This window comes from Gossypium arboreum, chromosome 5, assembly GCF_025698485.1.
Source record: "Gossypium arboreum isolate Shixiya-1 chromosome 5, ASM2569848v2, whole genome shotgun sequence".
NCBI lineage: Eukaryota > Viridiplantae > Streptophyta > Magnoliopsida > Malvales > Malvaceae > Gossypium > Gossypium arboreum.
The window spans coordinates 85,412,271-85,426,088 of NC_069074.1; the positions used below are offsets into that span (position 1 = coordinate 85,412,271).

A 13,818-nucleotide genomic window follows, 5' to 3' on the forward strand; every position below is an offset into this window, starting at 1 on the left:
CCATATGAGACTCAAACTTCTTGTACCATTGCCTTGGAGCTTGCTTCAAACCATACAAGCTCTTCTTCAATCTGCACACATAGTCCTCTTTCTCTTGTGCAACAAAACCCTCTGGCTGATCCATGTAAAGCTCTTCTTCCAAGTCACCATGAAGAAAAGCAGTTTTCACATCCATTTGTTCAACCTCTAAGTCATAACAAGCTGCCAAACTCAGTATAATTCTGATAGAGGACATCTTCACAGCCGGAGAAAATATTTCTTCAAAATCAACCCCCTTTTTCTGAGTATAACCCTTGACGACCAATCTAGCTTTGTATCGTGGAGATGAAGACTTCTCTTCTTTCTTCAACCTATAAACCCATCAATTTTTCAAAGCTCTTTTGCCCTTAGGCAGTTTCACCAATTCAAAGGTATGGTTCTCATGCAAGGATTGAAGTTCGTCTTTCATCGCTTCAACCCACTGATCTTTGCATTCACTCTCCATAGCCTCTTCATAACATTCAGGTTCTCTCCCGTCAGTCAAAAGAACATATTCATCAGGAGAATACCTGACAGAAGATCGTCGATCACTGGAAAACCTTCGAAGTGGAACTGCTGGTGGAGCTATAGGTGCTTGTTGTTGATCATTCACAACATCATCCATGGGAGTATCAAAGTCACCTATAGTCTGATGGTCACCACTAACATCACCATGCACATCATCCTGGATAGGATCTGGTGAAGAGTCTAGGGGAACCGGATTCACATCGATCAAGTCACCACTATCTTGTGAATCCACTTTCTCCGTCTTATTAATGTCATCAATAGTCTGATCCTCAATGAAGACAACATCTCTACTTCTTAGGAGTTTCTTCTGAACTGGATCATAGAGTCTATAACCAAACTCACCATCTAGACCATAACCAATAAAAATGCATTGTCGAGCCTTGGCATCCAACTTGGATCTTTCATCCTTTAGAACATGAACAAATGCTTTACAACCGAACATACATAGGTGATCATATGATACGTCTTTACCAAACCAAACTCTATCTGGCACATCACCTTTCAAAGGAACACTAAGAGACAGATTTATCACATGTGTCACTGTATTCAAAGCTTCAGCCCAAAACGATCTTGGCAACTTTGCATCTGACAACAAACATCTGACTCTCTCAATCAATGTTCGGTTCATTCGTTTAGCTAACCTATTTAACTGTGGAGTCTTTGGTGGTGTTCTCTGATGTCTGATTCCCTGTCGCAGACAATACTCATGAAACGACCACGTACTCGCCACCATTATCGATCGAATGCACTTCAACTTCTTCCCTGTTTCCCTTTCAACTGATGCTTGAAACTATTTAAACACCTCAAAGACTTGATTTTTAGACTTCAAAGTGTAAACCCATAGATTTCTTGAACAATCATCAATGAAAGTCACAAAGTAAAGTGCACCACCATGTGATCTTACTTTTATCGGACCACAAACATCTGAATGGACCAACTCTAGCAACTCTGATTTTCTATGAGGAGGATGGCTTCTAAATGAAACTCTTCTCTGTTTTCCTGCTAGACAATGAGCATTCTTCAAACCCGAAAGTTGATTCTTCTTCGCAAAACAGTTAAGCCCCTTCTCACTCATGTGACTGAGTCGTTTATGCCACAACTCAGTTGAGCTGTCATTCACTGTCACATTCACCATTTCTCGAGAAGTCAAAGCTTGCATCAAGTACAAATTTGAGCTCTTCTTTCCTCGAGCCACAACCAAGGAGCCTTTAGTCAGCTTTCACTGCCCCTCACTGAAGGTGTTACAGAATCCCTCATCATCAAGCTTTCCTGCAGAAATCAAATTCAAACGGATATCCGGTGCATGTCTGACATCCTTGAGAGTTAACTTTGTTCCATTGTTACTCACCAAGCTAACATCTCCCATACCAATAACCGAAACCAAACTGTCATTACCCATCTTCAAAGCCCCAAAATCACAAGGAGTATAAGATGTGAAGAATTCCTTCCTCGACGTGACATGAAGTGATGCACTAGTATCAATCACCCAACTAGTCTCGTCACATGCTAGGTTGACCAAATTCTCATCACAAATAACTAACAGATCTTCACGAGTAATAGTAGCAACACGCTCGGATTTTTCATCGTTATTCCCATCGTGTTTATCACCACCACCTTTGTTCTCTTTCTTCCACTTGAAGCAATATTTCTTGATATGACATTTCTTACCACAATGATGACACTCAAGATTCTTGTATCTCGATCTTGACTTGCTTCGGCTTTTATCTCTACCCTTTCCATCTTTGTCTCTGTTCCTCCCCCTGTTCTCAATAACCAACACCTCGGACTGTGATGTAGAACCCTGAGATCTTCTTCTAACCTCTTCATTCAACATACCACTCTTAGCCAAATCCAAAGTGATAATACCCTGTGGGGCAGAATTAATGAGCGAGACCTGAAAGGTCTCCCAAGAGTCTGGTAAAGTAGCAAGCAACCAAAGCCCTAAAATCTCGTCATAAAATTTGACACCCATACCAAGCAACTGATTCATCACACTCCGAAATTCACTAACGTGGTCAGCTATAGACATTCCTTCTTTGTATTTCAATGCCATCATTTTCTTCAGTAAAAACAACTTGTTATTGCCCGACCTCGAAGCATACAAGCTTTCAAGCTTCTCCCACAATGTTCGAGCATGTGTCTCCTAATCAATGTGGTTGTAAACATTTTCTTCTACAAATTGCCGAATAAAGCCACATACTTGTTGATGCTCAAATTCCCATTCTTCATCACTTTTCGAATCGGGTTTTTGAGTAGTAAAGACCGGAAGATGCAAAGCCTTCACAAACAACAAGTCCTTCATTTTATTCTGCCAAAGTTGATAATTTGTGTCATTCAACATAATCATTTTGCTCGTATTAATTTTCATAATTATCTGACACAATAACCAAGCTCTGATACCAGTTTGTTGGGAAGAAACCGAACAACCGAAACAAAGCGAAAGCACAACCGATGTTCTTTCTCTCCCTATAACTCCTGTCAAAAATTATGGGAAGCACAATAGCACAAGATATGTTCTCTAGCAACCTTAATCAACCACAAATCAACTAATGCAACCACAACAAAAATAAATAGAGACACCGGTATTTTTACATGGAAAACCCCTCTAAATCAAGGGTAAAAACCATGAGACTTTAGAGTCCGATCAAGAGCTCCACTATCATCAAACGTTCAACTACAAGATCACAATATCAAGCCTACAGCAAGCATTCAACTCCAACAAGGCTAACAATATGTAATCTTTAGCAAAAGAGAGAAAAATGAGAGAACATCACCAAAAAATACAGCTGCTGAAAAATGGGTATTTCCGATGCTACAAGGCTCGGATGAAAAATCTGACCGTACAAAGTCAAGAACACCTTATCGCCTAGCTGCTGTCCAAAAATCAGCTCAATCGAACCACGGATGAACCTTCGATCGAAGAGTTGATCACTGCTGCACCAAGCTTGAAAAACTGATTTTCTCTTCTCTCTTTCTCTGGATGAGCTTCAATCTCACTCTCTCAAAATTTCCGCCCACACACCCGTAAAATCCCCAAAAAAATGGCTTTTGACAAAACTAAAAAAGGCAAAATATTGTGGCAGAAAATATGGGTTTCCCACATAGTGAGACCCATACCCAACAATTATAATTTCATAAAAATATATATACTTTAATAGAAAATATTAAATTAGTCGACATGGATAGATAAAGGAATGCAAATTCTCTGCTCGTTCAATGCCCCTATCTGTGTCCGTAAGCAAAATCATATCACGTGTGGCTGTAGTTAAACACCCATAACTTTCTTTTCCAATTATATATTACTCATGAAAAGATTAAAATTAATAATATTTAATTTCAAAAAATAATAAAAATAAAAGTTAGAAATTAGAATAATAAATAATAAAATAATATTAAATCAATAGATCTTATTCTTTAATTTGTTTTATAATAAATAATCCAACACTTTTTGCACTATTAAATCAAACATGTTATTTTTATAAGATTTTATATTTAATTTTGTATATATAAATTGCATAATAAATATAAATATTTTATAATTAGAAAGAGTTGCATTGAAAATTGTTAAAGGGTTCACAAAATGTCATCTACCGGATAGTTGACCGATCCCTAACAATCAAATGTATTGTCCCTTATTGGGGTCTTGTCTCTCATTCTATGTTTAGAGCCACTGAGCCATGAGCGAGTTCCTAGAGGGCACAGGATCGGGTGCTTTGATTGGAGGTACCTACAAGACTCACAGAAACAAAATCCCCACAGAGATAATACCTTCAATTATGTAACGCCTCAAAAATTTAAAATTTTAATTTGTTAAATTTTGTCATAATTAAGTATTTGCTGTAGTGGTTAAAAGTTTTGATTGATTATTTGAGGATATAGGTTTAAACTTTAATCTTGGAAAATTTTGTTATTTTTGTCCCTATACTATCTTGGTCATTATGACTTAAATATTATTCTCATTCAATTAGCTTATTTTTTGGTTATGTGTTTCAAATCCCTACTTGTGCGTAAAGTGACAATAATTTTGCTAAATTTTTGTGTGTCGCTCAAAGGGTTGTGTTTGGATTAAATTAGAATTCTGATAAGTTGATAGGTAGTAGAAAATCTGTTCAGTTGGGATTTCTTTCTTCAATTTCTTTTATTTTATTTTTAGAAAATTCCTCCCCAAATTAATCTCTCACCCTACCATCAATTACCCACTCTTTCCTAAACTCACTTTTTGTTTTTTTTCTCACGTTTTGCAATCAAGAGAATTTTTCAGATTGCTTTCTTCAATTCCCCCCTCCCCCCCCCCCCCTTGGTTACAGTAAGTAAGCTGTGCCGATTTTTGCTTTGTGCTTTTCCTTGAACTTTCGTAATCTGCTGAGTTCCTTTCGTTTCTTTGTGATTACTCTCGTTCGTGGTGCCATTCTTAGTACACGTGGTGGTTCGGTAAGGTTTCATGTTTTAAGTGGAATGCTATTGTGGTTTCGGAAATAAGTGCTTTGGTTTAATTGTTTCGTATTATGGTAGGAGGAGTTTCTGAGGTGAACGACGAGTTACCAGCGACTTAGTGATTTTGGAGGTATGTTGTCACAGACGAAGCCAGAACAATCTTTTAGGGTAGAATTAAATTTTAATTTTTATAGTTTATACATTTGTAATTTTAAAAGATTAAATTAAATTTTTATCTTTACTAATTTAAAATTTTAAAAAAATTTAAGGACTTAAATAACAATTTTATATTTTAGGGGGAGCCGGGGCCCATGCTAGCCCCCCTCTAGATTCGCCACTGTCTGTTGTGATCGTTTGGGTAAGTGTTCGACACCCAAGGAACTAATTTTCAGTTTGTTAGCAATTGTGACCGAGTGTGTTACTTTGGAATTAGTAAATCGTTACAGAAATTATTCGTATAAATGGTTATTTTAGGTTATGAGAATATCTTAGTTGAATTCGCATCAGAAAATACCCAAATACCCAAGTATGTAACGAAAACTTGAGAAAACAGTGAATGGCGAAAGTTGAAATTGGGGACTGCTGACGCCACACAACCTTGTGTTGGACCGTGTAAGACACATGGTCTAGATCAATTGGGCTACGTGGGCCACATAGCTGTGTGTGAGACCGTGTGCCAGTTCGTGTGGGTTACATGGGCATGTGCGCTCAAATTTTAAAAATTTTCAGTAGGGCGCGTTTGTCGTACGAGTCAAATCTGGGCCTCCTGTAGGGTTTCTATGGTACAAATTGGACTATAAACTATGATTTCTGATGTTTTGTATTCGTTATATACAGCTTATGAACGTAAGATTATTATGTTGCATGTTATGTTTGATCAATAACATGATAAGTATGTTCTGTAATAAAATATGTTGCATGTTATGTTTGATCAATAACATGATAAGTATGTTCTGTAATAAAATAAGCATAATATGTTATTTGTTAAGCATGTTCTGTATCTGTCATAATAAGCATGTATGTCATATACATATTTGGTATATGTTATTTTTGCATATGCATTGGGAGGGATATATGTTGTGAAGGAAGTGTGGGTAATTTAATCTATCTGTCGTATCTGGTGGCTCAGCCACACATAGATTTCTGTTACTGGCGAATTATCGCATATTGATCTGGTAACTTGGCTGTGAATAATCTGAAAAGCATCATACCGACATTAAGCGGTGTGTAGGGATAGATAGGTATATGATACTCTATATGGTGTGTAAGGATAATCGGAAATGGTGGATAGTGAATGGGGGTAGGATTGTGATTCTACATCTGATATATTGTGTTTTTGCTCTATTATAAAACATGTTTGATGATTTCTTAAAATATGTCTGAAATTAAGTCTATGCTTATGTTATTATAAGTTACACATTGAACTCAAAAGCTCACCTCTGTCTATTTACTTTCAGATAACCCCCAGACTTAGGACGAGTCGGTGTGACGGGAGCTCGGTTAAACACTTTTGATAATTTTGTTATTTTAAATTATGGTTTATTCTGTTTTGATTTTATTGGACTGTTTTGAACATTTAGGTCTGTTTGGTTTTGAACTTTTATTTACTGTTTTAAACCGTTTTTTGATTTAAAATTTAAAATTCATTATCAACAAAATGTTGAATTTTCAAAATACGATTTATGTTTCCAAACTGACTTTAACTAAGGGTCCCGCTGTTAATAAATGCTCTTTGAAAATATAAATTTAGTCATTATCATTAATGAATTAATTGTGAATGATATTTTCACTAAAATAAACCAAAATTGTTTTTTTTTTAAATATGGCGTTATTCTACAAGCCTAATTAATTTTTAGGTTTTTCAAAGAGTGTCATGATAGTTTCTCCAGATTTGGCATTAACATTTAGGCCGCGTTTAGGGTATTATAAGTTATCAAGGGACTGATAAACTACTTGACATATAATACTTTGAAGATTTTTCCTGAAGAAGTCGACCCCTTCTATGAAAATAAATCCCAACACATTTTTATACTAACCACATTTTTCTAAATTCAATTTTTGAAATAAATATTTTTTTCTCAATGTCAAAATTAATTGTTTGATTTATTGTTACAAAAATCTTAAATTTTTTTCTATAATATAGATTAAAAATATCATGAATTGATTTATTTTAATTATTTCTTATTTTATTATATTTTAGTCTTTGTATGACTAATATATATAAGGGCAATGCAATAAATCATTAATTTTAGAGTTATATATATTTATAATTGGGGGAAAATTATGGCTTTAACTAAAGTGACATGATTTTACAATGACATGATATAGGAAGTGCAAAAAGTTTCAGATATATCCAAATGAAGTTACAATGGAGGCAGTTTTCTCATCATCACCTTAAAAACAATACAAGAATCTGCATTAAAATAGAGAAATGATATTATAGAGTACAAATAAACAAATAAAAATATTGACATTACCTATTACCATTCATGCCAATGAGGTTGAACATTTTAAAAGTAGGGATGCTCATCCCACTGCAACAATTCCCACCATTCTGTAGTTTATCTACTAGTAAGAGAAGGTGGAGTAAAAGAATATGGCTTCCAATTGCCAACAAGAGAAACAAATGGAGGAACTCTCTGCAATTTATCACACTTAGTAACATAGATAAACAGGAGAGAATCACAAATCATCACTCCACGTTTGCTACAAATGTTCTTCATATTTGGTAATGTCAACAAATTTAATACTCTCAATTTGGAAAGATGGAATTTGATTAATGCATCACTCCCTTTTCCTTCAACTTCTGATGTTGGTGCTCCCAAAATTTCGACCAGTTCATCACAATGATCCACTGATATTTCTTCCAAGTTTTGGAGGTTGGGAAGCAACCAATATGGAAACAACATCTTCAAACTTGAGCAGTTGTGTACATAAATTTCCTTAAGATGGGAAAAGGTGGCAGACAGAGACAATATTAATGTTGTTGCTGAACCAAATCCTTCATCTTTGATAATAAGGACACTCAACTTTGGCAGAGCTTCAAGTTGCAACCGTTTGAGGCTCTGAAATGGATGAGTGGTGTGGAAGAGGAGGCAAAAGAGGACAAGGAAGCAACACACTCTAGTCTTCTACACTTTCAAATATTACAAACCCTCAAGTCAATCGCATTTTTGAAGAAAGAATTATCATCATCGACTATGATTCTCAAATAGTGGCACTGTAAAATATGCAACTCTTGAATATCAATTGGGAGCATAATTAACTCACCTCCATAAATGTCGACTTCTCCAATTGATACTCTTTTATCTCTTCCAAAATACATATTAGATGAGCCCACCTGTAAATGGTACTTGATGAGATTTTTCTTACATGAGACGAACTTATTCAATTCATGAATGTCTTCGAAACGTCCGTTGAAGTGTTCATCCTTCTCCAATGGCAGTACCTTCTTTGCCTTTAGACCTTTTTTCATTTCTCTCATCAAATCTCAAGTGTTGAAGACGAAAGAGTTTTGGTAAAAGTCCAGCGGGTATCTCTTTCAAAATGAAAATGGGCTTAGTATGATCAAGATACCTTGGATTTATCAACATATCCATGTTTTCAGTGACTTTCTCAATTCTAGCCAAACAAAGATCCAACTTCTTCAATTCTTGAAGCATCGAAAGACAAGGCAAATCTCTTAATTGTTCACAATAACCAAACAACAGTGTAGTGAGTTTGTTTAATTAGAGATGGAATTTGGTGAACTTTCGATCATTGTAAAGGAAAATTTAAGAACACTCAGACAAGACATGTTTACTTAGTAAGAATATGTGATCTTCTTTAAAAGGGTTCTTCTGCAATAACAAAGTTACAAGAAATTGACATTCTAAAGGCAACATATCTATGAAAATCTATAATATGGAGTTATCCATAAGTGACAGATTCTTAATATCCACCAACCATTTCTCCTCTTTTGATAACTTTTTCTAATTGCAAGCCTACTTGTACTTTAGATTGAGGGTTCATCCTTAAGATAGGGAGCATAAGCTAATGATGTCTGCAATAACTCTTTTCAATTATGGACTCTTTCCTTTCCAATTGTCAATTAGTAAGTTGATGTTTCGTCATTAACTCGTATATGTCAATTAGTCTAGTCACCATTTGTTCCATGTTTGCTTTGTGAAGTTCAAGATTTAACAAAGGTAAGGTAACATATCATCCTATATGTCAATTAGTCTAGTCAATTATTTATGTTGCTCAAGTATTTATTGAGATTAAATCTTGAATTCAAATTTTGATAATTCTTTCCTCGTTTCCATCAATATATGGAAACTAGAAGCTGTTTATTACAAGGCAAGAGTAATATTAGATCGACCAACCAATTGAACGCATCAAATTCATTAATTTTTTTAGTAAATTCAGTGAAACTAATTTTAGATTTAAACTATTTCAATTTTTATTGATTCTCAATTTTGAATCGTATATATGTTCTAAGTCATTTAAGTTTTTCACTAAACAAATTTATATTTGTTGTATTGAGTCAAATTAAATAGAATAAAATATAAATTTAATCAATAATTCGATTTTTTAAATTGAAAAGGCCGAACAACAATATAGCAAAAAAAAAAACCGAGCTCCCGTATAAAAAAGAAATTTGATTTCTAAAATGAGAGGAACAAACATAGTTTACTTCATAAGGTACCATCCTTGAAACAGCAACATCAATTAATTAATTTTGAAGCATAATTTGTTGAAGGTGGTTTATGAAACCCACTAGCTTAGCCAAGTTCCTCACCCATTAAAGTCGCTTGTTATATAGAGTGTTTTTTTTTTAGTTCTAAGCTTGTCATGGTGGCATGAATGCCTCAATTTTTGTAGCTATCTCTTGAATTGTGCTCATTTTTACATTTTGGTATCTAATTGTTTTTTTTTCACTTTAGTATATAATCATTTTCGTGTTAGTTTACCCCAACTAAAAAGTTATCAGTAAGAATATGACATGTGATGATTCTTATTTGAGATTGACAAATTTTTAGTAAAATGAAATAAAAATGATAGTTGAGTTACTTTGGGACAAAAGGTTAAAATACCGAAATGAAAAAGAGTATAATTTAGACGTCCAATCATTACAAAAAGTTAAAATAATAAAGTAAAAAAAGTATGATTTAAATGAAAATTTTTCAGATAGTTCATTGACCATTTTGTAAATTATTAAAATTAAATCACAAAAGTATAAACTTATTAACAGTTTAATTGATATTTTATGGAGTAAGATGTTTAAAGATATTTACCATGTAGACTAGGTCAAAAGAAATATTATTTGCCGAAATACATCTGATCAAGTTAGATACAAAAATATACGATAACTCAAAAACAACAACAATATATCATAATTGAATTCAGGCATCATTGTTAGAGATTAAACCATGTAATCGAGGCCCAAATAATTACAGTAAAAATAGGCCTTTGAATAATACTGTACGGGTTCTCCAGAAAGGCAAGCCTAACGACACTCATTCTCAGCTATTTGCTTTCAAATATTACGATTGAGAAACCCCAAAGCTTTATTTATGTATTCGTTGAATGGCCAAGAACCATCAAGTCAGGAAGAAGTACAATATTCAGTTAGGAGAGAACGAGCTAGTCCTAAAGGTTTCCTTGGGTTTTCTTTATTTTGCTGATTTAATTGATTGATTAGTTAATTAGCTTTCAAATGATTTTTTTATGATTATTAGTTCTTTTGCTGAAAAAAAAAATGTTGTTAGGAGTTGGATTTATTAAACGAGGATGCAACTGTGTACAAGTTGATAGGTGCAGTGCTTGTGAAACAAGATTTAGCGGAGGCTAACGCCAACGTTCGTAAGAGAATTGAGTACATCTCTGCTGAATTGTACGCTTCCTCAATGCTCTTAACCTCATCCACCACCTTGTTTTATGACTTTGGAAGTATCTTTCGCTGCTTGATACCCGATAAAAGTTAACCCCAAATTGTTTCACATTGCTTTGGATTCCAATTTTATCAACACAATCATAAACAGTGATTTTTCTTACTTTGTTGCATTAAGGAGACGAACTTATTGAATTCATGATTGTCTTTACACTTGTTTTACGTTATCAAATCTCAACTGTTGAAGGCGAAAGAGTTTTGGTAATAGTATTAAAGTACTCACCCTATGATAACATGTTAAATTTGCATGACTTTTTGTGTTTAATTCGATTAATTTTTGAATTGATCCCTGCTGAATTAGTGATTTTATGTTTTAATCTTGTCAGGGATGCAATTGAGATGCTACGAGCCAAAAATAAGCAGAAAATGATCAATTTGTAACACAATCAATAAAGTGGGGCTGAATAAAAAATTTGGAAGTGGCTAAGGACTCATCAAATTCTTAGCCAAAATTAGAAAAAATCTATTTTTATTTTTTATTTAATTTTAATTATGTGTTAGCGGTTAAAGCCAAATTTAGTAAATGTCATATATATAAATAGGGCTTTAGGGTAGCTTGGAAAAGACACATTACATTTTACACTTGATTTCCATTTGGAATTAAATAGAATTATTTTTTTTCTTCCAAAGTTGATGCCTCAATAGTTACTGCTGTTTTATTTTCATTTCTTTGGTCTTTGCCAAATTAGTCTAATTGCTTTCAAAGTACCTTTTTTTCTCATTTTTCTCCATCATCAAATCACCTTTCAAAATCTACAAAGCACGAATAATTTCATACTTCACTAAATTTCATCTTAGTTTTAAACCAGTATTCTTTCCAGTTGGGAATCGTGAGATACGTATCCGTTTCAAAATCTTTCCAATCGATATTCACATTTTTCTTAAGTATCGGAATTGACAACTCATCCCTTAAAGTTAACCCGATTTCAAATCAAAAAGCGCGTTGGGTTGAAGTCGTGTTGGCGGGCAGTTGGGGACACAAGTCGGGCGTAATGTATTCGGATCTTCGAGAACAAATCAAGGGAGAAGTGATCAGGTTTAAACGTCCCGCGTGGTCGAGGCCGTTAATCCGAGTTGGGTTCTTTAGAACGAAAGGCTGCTGAAATCTTGAACCAGGAACATGTGTATCTCAGTTAGATAATCAATAAGGGTTGGTTTGCAGGTCGTACCAGAACCAGCTACGAGAGAAAGAATTAGTAGTTAGGACGTTCTTAACTGCTATAACCAACTTATTGTTTGGAGGAGAAAATCAATTTTCAAGGATTGATTCAAAATTCAGAATCCATCGAGTCTAGGGCTAAGGCTTATTATCTGAATTTATTTCCCAAATTAAATTTATTTCTAATATTATTTAATTGTTTATTTATGTTGTTTCAATTATTCACTTTCTAAAACATTTTCAAACTCCCCTAATCTTTTTGCTTATATTTTATTAGTAGGGCTATTTGGAGTCGTGGGCACGACTATTGCCATGACTTTGGACACGACAAAAACTCTGATCACAAGTTAAATACGGAAGTTGATTATAATATCTAATCCTTGTGGACTCAACCCTACTACCACTCTTTATTACTTTTTAGAGTTATTTACTGTAGAAATTATTTTTAATGGTTTCGACGCCCCATCACCCTAAGATCAAGATACCTTGGAAAAAATTGAATTAAAGTTGACCTGCACATTCCTTGACAACAAGCATCGTAGTTGGCTTTATAGTTGGGCATTGCATCATGTTAGGTCTAACTTTATAAAAGAAGAGTAGCAATGCCTCTTCTAAAAGAGGCCTCACTTTTATCACCTTACAACCTATATACTTTTTCCTAGGCATTGACAGTGTTTTGCTTGTTGTTTTAACTAAGCGTCTCTGTTTCTTTTTATGCGAGCAGTCTGACTTTTGGACGAAACTAAAGAATGCAATTAGGAGAGCGTATCGTTTAACGAATACAAATATATTGGAATAAGCCATTGATTTGGGCAAAGGGGGCTCAACAGTAGTAACAGCAATATTGATCAACTGCCAAAAGCTGGTAATAGCAAATGTTAGCAATTCCCGGGCTATGATATCTAAGAACGGTGTGGCTAAACAGCTTTCAGTTTATCATGAGCCCACTTCTAAAAGGGAGAGCATTGAAAATAGAGGCAGTTTTGTTTCGAACTTTCCAGGTAATGGGTGCCTAATCTTTTAGGAATGACGCTCAAGGTTATACCATCTTTTCCTGATATTGTTTTTGTTTCAGGGGATGTCGCATGTGTTGATGGTCAGTGGCAGTGGCGAAAGTATTTGGGGACAAGAGTTTAAAGAAACATCTTACTTCAGAGCCAGATGTGAGCATTGAAACAACCGACCATGATACCAACCTTATAATATTGGCTAGTGATGGTTTATGGAAGGTAAGCCCTATCTAATCACATTTTTCTTTCATTGAACCTGCATGTTGATCCTGAGATTTAATGGTCCATTACCAAGAAGCTGTCGATGCTATCAAAGGCATTAAAGATGCTCGATCTGCTGCAAAACACCTAACTGAGGAAGCTGTTAAAAGGAACATCAAGGATGATGGTTCCATCATTGTTGTAAAATTTTGTTAGAACAAAGTCAGCAGCAACAAGTTATTTGCTTAAGAACTAAATGAAACCGAGAGCAAAAATGAAAAGAACTTGAGCACAAAACATGGATGAAAATCAGCAGCAATCTTCATTCATTGATAATGAAAAATAAATACAAAGTTAACAAGTCAAATGACCATTACCTAATGATTAACCTACTCCCACTAATAATCAACTAATACAAGTTAAATTTTAAACTAAAGCAAGCTGATGTATCAACCATTACATCCATTTCATCAAAAATCCTACTAACTTATATTACAAATTACAAATAAACTAAAGTTGGTTACATTGGAACAAAA

The 13,818-nt window shown here is 34.4% G+C and overlaps 1 long non-coding RNA gene and 1 pseudogene across 1 annotated transcript; both read left to right on the forward strand.

Annotated features, from left to right (window-relative positions):
* Positions 1 to 4,849: 4,849 nt before the first annotated feature.
* LOC128293259 (uncharacterized) lies at positions 4,850 to 6,478 on the forward strand. Its single transcript, XR_008283408.1, has 3 exons — positions 4,850 to 4,977; positions 5,059 to 5,110; positions 6,438 to 6,478. It is a non-coding gene; the product is annotated as an uncharacterized LOC128293259 (long non-coding RNA).
* A 4,070-nt stretch (positions 6,479 to 10,548) lies between these two features.
* Positions 10,549 to 13,498, forward strand: LOC108451548 (probable protein phosphatase 2C 39; annotated as a pseudogene).
* The last annotated feature ends 320 nt before the right edge of the window (positions 13,499 to 13,818 follow it).